This window comes from Oncorhynchus nerka, linkage group LG12 (assembly GCF_034236695.1).
Source record: "Oncorhynchus nerka isolate Pitt River linkage group LG12, Oner_Uvic_2.0, whole genome shotgun sequence".
NCBI classification, from domain to species: Eukaryota; Metazoa; Chordata; class Actinopteri; order Salmoniformes; family Salmonidae; genus Oncorhynchus; species Oncorhynchus nerka.
In genome coordinates this window covers 1853740-1865478 of record NC_088407.1, presented here as the reverse complement: position 1 = coordinate 1865478, position 11739 = coordinate 1853740, and the positions used below count along the sequence as shown (strand labels likewise).

At 38.7% G+C, this 11739-nt stretch overlaps 1 protein-coding gene across 1 annotated transcript in view; it reads right to left on the bottom strand.

Annotated features, from left to right (window-relative positions):
• Nucleotides 1-11739, bottom strand: part of LOC115126308 (myelin-oligodendrocyte glycoprotein-like) — a 264366-nt gene that overhangs the window by 116513 nt on the left and 136114 nt on the right. The gene's annotated exons all lie outside the window — the stretch shown is intronic.

The window sequence follows — 11739 nt, the reverse complement described above, 5'->3', positions numbered from 1 at the left end:
GACTTCTCTGTTTCAGATGACGTGTTTCCTAAATCACAAGTAGGGTTGATTATTGGTCTACTAATAGCAGCAGCTGTTGTAGTTCTCACAGCTTCAGTTGGTGTCTACAAGTGGAGAAAACATACAGGTGAGTTTAACCTTGATGTCTGACTGGTCCTTGATCTCTGACTGGTCCTTGATCTCTGACTGGTCCTTGATCTCTGACTGGTCCTTGATGTCTGACTGGTCCTTGACCTCTGACTGGTCCTTGATCTCTGACTGGTCCTTGATGTCTGACTGGTCCTTGATCTCTGACTGGTCCTTGATGTCTGACTGGTCCTTGATGTCTGACTGGTCCTTGATGTCTGACTGGTCCTTGATGTCTGACTGGTCCTTGATCTCTGACTGGTCCTTGATGTCTGACTGGTCCTTGATCTCTGACTGGTCCTTGATCTCTGACTGGTCCTTGATGTCTGACTGGTCCTTGATCTCTGACTGGTCCTTGATGTCTGACTGGTCCTTGATGTCTGACTGGTCCTTGATCTCTGACTGGTCCTTGATGTCTGACTGGTCCTTGATCTCTGACTGGTCCTTGATCTCTGACTGGTCCTTGATGTCTGACTGGTCCTTGATGTCTGACTGGTCCTTGATGTCTGACTGGTCCTTGATCTCTGACTGGTCCTTTGATGTCTGACTGGTCCTTTGATGTCTGACTGGTCCTTGATGTCTGACTGGTCCTTGATCTCTGACTGGTCCTTTGATGTCTGACTGGTCCTTTGATGTCTGACTGGTCCTTGTTGTCTCATCATTAAGAGTACCTCAGATATTAAACATACTGAAGGTGAGTTTAACCTTGATCTCTGACTGGTCCTTGATGTCATCATTCAACAATTTCAGTTTTTTAAATATTTTTATACATTTGCAAAAAAAATCTAAATACCTGTTTTACTTTGTCATTATGGGATATTGTGTGTAGCTTAGATTATAATTTGTCAGTTTAAAAAGTCACTTTCTGGTCCATTAGAGTCTATTCATTTATACCAGGTTACCTTCAGACCAGTCCTGTATTAGATCAGGATATAACTACACTTTAGGTAGTCTAGCTCAAACAGTTCGGACAAAAAAAAGAACAAAAAAAATGTTGTAGACGCACTAATTATGCATTAGTCTTTTTAATATTTCATTACATTACATTTTGTTTATATATTTGTCTATAGAGAAGCTGAAAAATAAATAAAGAAAATGTTGTGACTTCAGAAAGGTATTAACTGGATAAATTGGTCATAAAAGTGTTTATGTCTGTTGATGGCTGAATATTCCCCCCACAGGTGACCTGTCTAGACAGCTGAGTAAGTGTTGTCTCTGTGTTTACTATATTCATGTAATTTTCAACATTAACAAAGGAAATAGAGGACATGTAGTCTGTCTTCATGTTCTAGTACCCATAATACATCATGTTTTTTCCTCTCTGTCTTCTGTCTACAGAGGAGGTCAGAAGAGAGAGGGGTAAGTTGCACAACTCCAGTCATTTATTTAATTGAAATGAAAAGTGAAAATACTGAATCTAATTATTTCACTATCTCACTGTCTTTATTTATTTTTACAGCTGAACTCGAAGAAAAGCTGAGTAAGTAGTGTCAGGTTTCCTCACTAAGGTGAAGAGACCAACTCTTCAGACAATAACTGTAGAGTTACTATAGAGAGACTATAACTATAGCTGAGTTACTATAGAGAGACTATATCTATAGAGAGACTATAACTATAGAGACTATATCTATAGAGAGACTATATCTATAGAGAGACTATAACTATAGAGCTGAGTTACTATAGAGAGACTATAACTATAGAGAGACTATATCTATAGAGCTGAGTTACTATAGAGATACTATATCTATAGAGTTGAGTTACTATAGAGAGACTATATCTATAGAGCTGAGTTACTATAGAGAGACTATATCTATAGAGCTGAGTTACTATAGAGAGACTATATCTATAGAGCTGAGTTACTATAGAGAGACAAAATTATAGAGCTGAGTTACTATAACTATAGAGACTATAACTATAGAGCTGAGTAACTATAGAGAGACTATAACTATATAGAGATCACTATAGAGCTGAGTTACTATAGAGATACTATATCTATAGAGTTGAGTTACTATAGAGAGACTATATCTATAGAGCTGAGTTACTATAGAGAGACTATATCTATAGAGCTGAGTTACTATAGAGAGACTATATCTATAGAGCTGAGTTACTATAGAGAGACAAAATTATAGAGCTGAGTTACTATAACTATAGAGACTATAACTATAGAGCTGAGTTACTATAGAGAGACTATAACTGTAGAGCTGAGCTACTATAGAGAGACTATAACTATAGAGCTGAGTTACTATAGAGAGACTATAACTATATAGAGACTATAACTATAGAACTGAGTAACTATAGAGAGACTATAACTATAGAGACCATAACTATAGAGCTGAGTTACTATAGAGATACTTTAACTATAGAGCTGAGTAACTATAGAGAGACCATATCTATAGAGAGACAATAACTATAGAGACTATAACTATAGAGCTGAGGCACTATAGAGACTATAACTATAGAGCTGAGTTACTATAGAGACTATAACTATAGAGCTGAGTTACTATAAAGAGACTATAACTATAGAGCTGAGTAACTATAGAGAGACTATATCTATAGAGAGACTATATCTATTGAAACTACAACTATAGAGCTGAGTTACTATAAAGAGACTATCACTATAGAGCTGATTTACTACAGAGAGACTATATCTATAGAGCTGAGTAACTATAGAGAGACTATAACTATAGAGACTATAACTATAGAGCTGAGTTACTATAGAGATACTATAACTATAGAGCTGAGTTACTATAGAGAGACTATAACTATAGAGAGACTATAACTATGGAGCTGAGTTACTATAGAGAGACTATAACTATAGAGAGACTATAACTATAGAGCTGAGTTACTATAGAGAGACGAAACTATAGAGCTGAGTTACTATAGAGAGACTATAACTATAGACAGACTATAACTATAGAGACTATAACTATAGAGACTATAACTATAGAGACTATAACTATAGAGCTGAGTTACTATAGAGAGACTATAACTATAGAGAGACTATAACTATGGAGCTGAGTTACTATAGAGACTATAACTAGAGAGACTATAACTAGAGAGACTATAACTATGGAGCTGAGTTACTATAGAGACTATAACTATAGAGACTATAACTATAGAGAGACTATAACTATGGAGCTGAGTTCCTATAGAGACTATAACTATAGAGACTATAACTAGAGAGACTATAACTATAGAGAGACTATAACTATAGAGACCATAACTATAGAGAGACTATAACTATTGAAACTACAACTATAGAGAGACCATAACTATAGAGCTGAGATACTATAAAGAGACTATAACTATAGAGACTATAACTATAGAGACTATAACTATAGAGCTGAGTTACTATAGAGATACTATAACTATAGAGCTGAGTTATTATATAGTGACTATAACTATAGAGCTGAGTAACTATAGAGAGACTATAACTGTAGAGCTGAGTAACTATAGAGATACTATATCTATAGAGACAAAAACTATAGAGACTATAACTATAGAGCTGAGTTACTATAGAGAGACTATAACTATAGAGCTGAGTTACTATAGAGAGACTATAACTATAGAGCTGAGCTACTATAGAGAGACTATAACTATAGAGCTGAGTTACTATAGAGAGACTATAACTATAGAGCTGAGTTACTATAGAGAGACTATGACTATAGAGATGAGTAACTATAGAGAGACTAACTATATAGAGACTATATCTATAGAGCTGAATTACTACAGAGAGACTATATCTATAGAGCTGAGTTACTATAGAGAGCCTAACTATAGAGAGACTATAACTATAGAGCTGAGTTACTATAGAGATACTTTAACTATAGAGCTGAGTAACTATAGAGAGACCATATCTATAGAGACTATAACTATAGAGCTGAGTAACTATAGAGAGACTATAACTATAGTGACTATAACTATAGAGAGACTATACCTATTGAAACTACAACTATAGAGAGACCATAACTATAGAGCTGAGTTACTATAGAGAGACTATAACTATAGAGACTATAACTATAGAGCTGAGTTACTATAGAGATACTATCACTATAGAGCTGAGTAACTATAGAGAGACTATAACTATAGAGAGACTATCACTATAGAGCTGAGTTACTACAGAGAGACTATATCTATAGAGCTGAGTAACTATAGAGAGACTATAACTATAGAGACTATAACTATAGAGCTGAGTTACTATAGAGATACTATAACTATAGAGTTGAGTTACTATATAGTGACTATAACTATAGAGCTGAGTAACTATAGAGAGACTATAACTGTAGAGCTGAGTAACTATAGAGAGACTATAACTATAGAGAGACTATCACTATAGAACTGAGTAACTATAGAGAGACTATAACTATAGAGAGACTATAACTATAGAGAGACTATAACTATAGAGAGACTATATCGATAGAGAGACTATAACTATAGAGAGTATAACTATAGAGCTGAGTAACTATAGAGAGACTATATCTATAGAACTGAGTAACTATAGAGAGACTATAACTATAGAGCTGAGTTACTATAGAGAGATGAAACTATAGAGATGAGTTACTATAGAGAGACTAACTATAGAGCTGAGTTACTATAGAGAGACTATAACTATATAGAGAAGCTATACATATAGAGCTGAGTTACTATAGAGAGACTATAACTATAGAGCCTATAACTATAGAGCTGAGTTACTATAGAGAGACTATAACTATAGAGCTGAATTACTATGGAGAGACTATAACTATAGAGAGACTATAAGTATAGAGAGACTATAACTATAGAGCTGAGTTACTATAGAGACTATAACTATAGAGCTGAGTTACTATAAAGAGACTATAACTATAGAGCTGAGTAAATATAGAGAGACTATATCTATAGAGCTGAGCTACTATAGAGAGACTATAACTATAGAGAGACTATAACTATAGAGCTGAGTTACTATAGAGAGACTATGACTATAGAGCTGAGTAACTATAGAGAGACTAACTATATAGAGACTATATCTATAGAGCTGAATTACTACAGAGAGACTATATCTATAGAGCTGAGTTACTATAGAGAGACTAACTATAGAGAGACTATAACTATAGAGCTGAGTAACTATAGAGAGACCATATCTATAGAGAGACAATAACTATAGAGACTATAACTATAGAGCTGAGTAACTATAGAGAGACTATAACTATAGAGAGACTATCACTATAGAGCTGAGTTACTACATAGAGACTATATCTATAGAGCTGAGTAACTATAGAGAGACTATAACTATAGAGCTGAGTAACTATAGAGATACTATATCTATAGAGACAAAAACTATAGAGACTATAACTATAGAGATACTATAACTATAGAGCTGAGTTACTATAGAGAGACTATAACTATAGAGCTGAGTTACTATAGAGAGACTTTAACTATAGAGCTGAGCTACTGTAGAGAGACTATAACTATAGAGCTGAGTTACTATAAAGACACTGTAACTATAGAACTGAGTAACTATAGAGAGACTATATCTATAGAGAGACTATATATCTATAGAGAGACTATAACTATAGAGAGACTAACTATAGTAGCAGTAAGTCCTGTCGTGTCGTGTCCCCTGTATATATCTTTTTCGTTTTTTACATATTTTTCTTCGCATATCTCTTTAAAAACTTTTTGCTAAACCTAAGCTTCCAAATACTCTCCTGCAAACCGCCTTTTTTTTTTACCTGGATAACACTCGCCAGTCCAGCTTCCCATTCTGCTTGTTTGTTTTATCTGTTGGCCCCGTTGCCTAGTCAACGCCATTTTACCTGCTGTTGTCGTGCCAGCTGATTAGCTGTTGTTGTCTAACCTACTGTTTTAGCTAGCTTTCCCAATTCAACACCTGTGATTACTGTATGCCTCGCTGTATGTCTCTCTCAAATGTCAATATGCCTTGTATACTGTTGTTCAGGTTAGTTATCATTGTTTTAGTTCACAATGGACCCCCTAGTTCCACTCTTCATACCCCTGATAACTCCTTTGTCCCACCTCCCACACATGCGGTGACCTCACCCATTACAACCAGCATGTCCAGAGATACAACCTCTCTCATCATCACCCGGGGCCTGGGCTTACCTACATTTACATTTACATTTAAGTCATTTAGCAGACGCTCTTATCCAGAGCGACTTACAAATTGGTGCGCTGTACCCGCACCCCACCATACCCCTGTCTGCGCATTATGCCCTGAATATATTCTACCATGCCCAGAAACCTGCTCCTCTTATTCTCTGTCCCCAACGCTCTAGGCGACCAGTTTTGATAGCCTTTAGCCGCACCCTCATACTACTCCTTCTCTGTTCCGCGGGTGATGTGGAGGTAAACCCAGGCCCTGCATGTCCCCAGGCACCCTCATTTGTTGACTTCTGTGATCGAAAAAGCCTTGGTTTCATGCATGTCAACATCAGAAGCCTCCTCCCTAAGTTTGTTTTACTCACTGCTTTAGCACACTCTGCTAACCCTGATGTCCTTGCCGTGTCTGAATCCTGGCTCAGGAAGGCCACCAAAAAGTCTGAGATTTCCATACCCAACTATAACATCTTCCGTCAAGATAGAACTGCCAAAGGGGGAGGAGTTGCAGTCTACTGCAGAGATTGCCTGCAAAGTAATGTCATACTTTCCAGGTCCATACCCAAACAGTTCGAACTACTAATTCTGAAAATTACTCTCTCCAGAAATAAGTCTCTCACTGTTGCCGCCTGCTACCGACCCCCCTCAGCTCCCAGCTGTGCCCTGGACACCATTTGTGAATTGATCGCCCCCCATCTAGCTTCAGAGTTTGTTCTGTTAGGTGACCTAAACTGGGATATGCTTAACACCCCGGCAGTCCTACAATCTAAGATAGATGCCCTCAATCTCACACAAATCATCAAGGAACCCACCAGGTACAACCCTAACTCTGTAAACAAGGGCACCCTCATAGACGTCATCCTGACCAACTGGCCCTCCAAATACACCTCCGCTGTCTTCAACCAGGATCTCAGCGATCACTGCCTCATTGCCTGTATCCGCTACGGAGCCGCAGTCAAACGACCACCCCTCATCACTGTCAAACGCTCCCTAAAACACTTCTGTGAGTAGACCTTCCTAATCGACCTGGCCCGGGTATCCTGGAAGGACATTGACCTCATCCCATCAGTTGAGGATGCCTGGTCATTCTTTAAAAGTAACTTCCTCTCCATTTTAGATAAGCATGCTCCGTTCAAAAAATACAAAACCAAGAACAGATACAGCCCTTGGTTTACTCCAGACCTGACTGCCCTCGACCAGCACAAAAACATCCTGTGGCGGACTGCAATAGCATCGAATAGTCCCCGTGATATGCAACTGTTCAGGGAAGTCAGGAACCAATACACGCAGTCAGTCAGGAAAGCTAAGGCCAGCTTCTTCAGGCAGAAGTTTGCATCCTGTAGCTCCAACTCCAAAAAGTTCTGGGACACTGTGAAGTCCATGGAGAACAAGAGCACCTCCTCCCAGCTGCCCACTGCACTGAGGCTAGGTAACACGGCCACCACCGATAAATCCATGATTATCGAAAACTTCAATAAGCATTTCTCAACGGCTGGCCATGCCTTCCGCCTGGCTTCTCCAACCTCGGCCAACAGCTCCGCCCCCCCCCCCCCCGCAGCTCCTCGCCCAAGCCTCTCCAGGTTCTCCTTTACCCAAATCCAGATAGCAGATGTTCTGAAAGAGCTCCAAAACCTGGACCCGTACAAATCAGCTGGGCTTGACAATCTGGACCCTCTATTTCTGAAACTATCCGCCGCCATTGTCGCAACCCCTATTACCAGCCTGTTCAACCTCTCTTTCATATCGTCCGAGATCCCCAAGGATTGGAAAGCTGCCGCAGTCATCCCCCTCTTCAAAGGGGGAGACACCCTGGACCCAAACTGTTACAGACCTATATCCATCCTGCCCTGCCTATCTAAGGTCTTCGAAAGACAAGTCAACAAACAGGTCACTGACCATCTCGAATCCCACCGAACCTTCTCCGCTGTGCAATCTGGTTTCCGAGCCGGTCACGGGTGCACCTCAGCCACACTCAAGGTACTAAACGATATCATAACCGCCATCGATAAGACAGTACTGTGCAGCCGTCTTCATCGACCTTGCCAAGGCCTTCGACTCTGTCAATCACCATATTCTTATCGGCAGACTCAGTAGCCTCGGTTTTTCGGATGACTGCCTTGCCTGGTTCACCAATTACTTTGCAGACAGAGTTCAGTGTGTCAAATCGGAGGGCATGCTGTCCGGTCCTCTGGCAGTCTCTATGGGGGTGCCACAGGGTTCAATTCTCGGGCCGACTCTTTTCTCTGTATATATCAGTGATGTTGCTCTTGCTGCGGGCGATTCCCTGATCCACCTCTACGCAGACGACACCATTCTATATACTTTCGGCCCGTCATTGGACACTGTGCTATCTAACCTCCAAACGAGCTTCAATGCCATACAACACTCCTTCCGTGGCCTCCAACTGCTCTTAAACGCTTGTACATTTACATTTACATTTAAGTCATTTAGCAGACGCTCTTATCCAGATCGCTGCCTGCAGCCGCATGCCCGACTAGCATCACCACCCTGGATGGTTCCGACCTTGAATATGTGGACATCTATAGGTACCTAGGTGTCTGGCTAGACTGCAAACTCTCCTTCCAGACTCATATCAAACATCTACAATCGAAAATCAAATCAAGAGTCGGCTTTCTATTCCGCAACAAAGCCTCCTTCACTCACGCCGCCAAGCTTACCCTAGTAAAACTGACTATCCTACCGATCCTCGACTTCGGCAATGTCATCTACAAAATGGCTTCCAACACTCTACTCAGCAAACTGGATGCAGTCTATCACAGTGCCATCCGTTTTGTCACTAAAGCACCTTATACCACCCACCACTGCGACTTGTATGCTCTAGTCGGCTGGCCCTCGCTACATATTCGTCGCCAGACCCACTGGCTCCAGGTCATCTACAAGTCCATGCTAGGTAAAGCTCCGCCTTATCTCAGTTCACTGGTCACGATGGCAACACCCATCCGTAATACGCGCTCCAGCAGGTGTATCTCATTGATCATCCCTAAAGCCAACACCTCATTTGGCCGCCTTTCGTTCCAGTACTCTGCTGCCTGTGACTGGAACGAATTGCAAAAATCGCTGAAGTTGGAGACATTTATCTCCCTCACCAACTTCAAACATCAGCTATCTGAGCAGCTAACCGATCGCTGCAGCTGTACATAGTCTATTGGTAAATAGCCCACCCATTTTCACCTACCTCATCCCCATACTGTTTTATTTATTTACTTTTCTGCTCTTTTGCACACCAATATCTCTACCTGTACATGACCATCTGATCATTTATCACTCCAGTGTTAATCTGCAAAATTGTAATTATTCGCCTACCTCATGCCTTTTGCACACATTGTATATAGACTCCCCCTTTTTTTCTACTGTGTTATTGACTTGTTAATTGTTTACTCCATGTGTAACTCTGTGTTGTCTGTTCACACTGCTATGCTTTATCTTGGCCACTATAGAGAGACTATAACTATATAGAGAAGCTATACATATAGAGCTGAGTTACTATAGAGAGACTATAACTATAGAGCCTATAACTATAGAGCTGAGTTACTATAGAGAGACTATAACTATAGAGCTGAGTTACTATGGAGAGACTATAAGTATAGAGAGACTATAAGTATAGAGAGACTATAACTATAGAACTGAGATACTATAGATAGACTATAACTATAGAGCTGAGGCACTATAGAGACTATAACTATAGAGCTGAGTTACTATAGAGACTATAACTATAGAGCTGAGTTACTATAAAGAGACTATAACTATAGAGCTGAGTAACTATATAGAGACTATAACCACAGAGAGACTATAACTATAGAGACCATAACTATAGAGCTGAGTTATTACAGAGAGATTATAGCTATAGAGCTGAGTAACTATATAGAGACTATAACCACAGAGAGACTATAACTATAGAGACCATAACTATAGAGCTGAGTTACTATAGAGAGACTATATCTATAGAGAGACTATATCTATAGACAGACTATAACTATAGAGCTGAGTTACTATAGAGAGACTATAACTATAGAGCTGAGTTACTATGGAGAGACTATAACTATAGAGAGACTATAAGTATAGAGCTGAGTTACTATAGAGAGACTATAACTACAGAGAGACTATAACTATAGAGACCATAACTATAGAGCTGAGTTACTATAGAGAGACTATAACTATAGAGAGACTATAACTTTAGAACTGAGTAACTATAGAGAGATGACACTATAGAGCTGAGTTACTGTAGAGAGACTATAACTATAGATAGACTATAACTATAGAGAGACTATAACTATAGGGCTGAGTTACTATAGAGAGACTATAACTACATAGAGAGACTATAACTATAGAACTGAGTAACTATAGAGAGACTATATCTATAGAGAGACTATAACTATAGAGACCATAACTATAGAGAGACTATAACTATAGAGGTGAGTTACTATAGAGAGACTATAACTATATAGAGAGGCTATAACTATGGAGCTGAGTTACTATAACTAGACAATACCTATAGAGACTATAACTATAGAGCTGAGTTACTATAGAGAGACTATAACTATAGAGATACTATGACTATGGAGAGACTAGAACTATAGAGCTGAGTTACTATAGAGAGACTATAACTATAGAGAGACTATAACTATAGAGACTATAACTATGGAGCTGAGTTACTATAGAGAGACTATAACTATAGAGAGACTATAACTATAGAGAGACTATAACTATAGAGCTGAGTTACTATAGTGAGACTATACCTATAGAGACTATAACTATAGAGCTGAGTTACTATAGAGAGACTATAACTATAGAGCTGAGTTACTATAGAGAGACTATAACTATAGAGAGACTATAACTATAGAGAGACTATAACTATAGAGCTGAGTTACTATAGAGAGATTATAACTATATAGAGACTATAGCTATAGAGCCTATAACTATAGAGCTGAGTTACTATAGAGACTATAACTATAGAGCTGAGTTACTATAAAGAGACTATAACTATAGAGCTGAGTAACTATATAGAGACTATAACCACAGAGAGACTATAACTATAGAGACCATAACTATAGAGCTGAGTTATTACAGAGAGACTATAGCTATAGAGCTGAGTAACTATATAGAGACTATAACCACAGAGAGACTATAACTATAGAGACCATAACTATAGAGCTGAGTTACTATAGAGAGACTATATCTATAGAGAGACTATATCTATAGACAGACTATAACTATAGAGACCATAACTATAGAGCTGAGTTACTATGGAGAGACTATAACTATAGAGAGACTATAAGTATAGAGCTGAGTTACTATAGAGAGACTATAACTACGGAGAGACTATAACTATAGAGACCATAACTATAGAGCTGAGTTACTATAGAGAGACTATAACTATAGAGAGACTATAACTTTAGAACTGAGTAACTATAGAGAGATGACACTATAGAGCTGAGTTACTGTAGAGAGACTAGAACTATAGATAGACTATATCTATAGAGAGACTATAACTATAGAGAC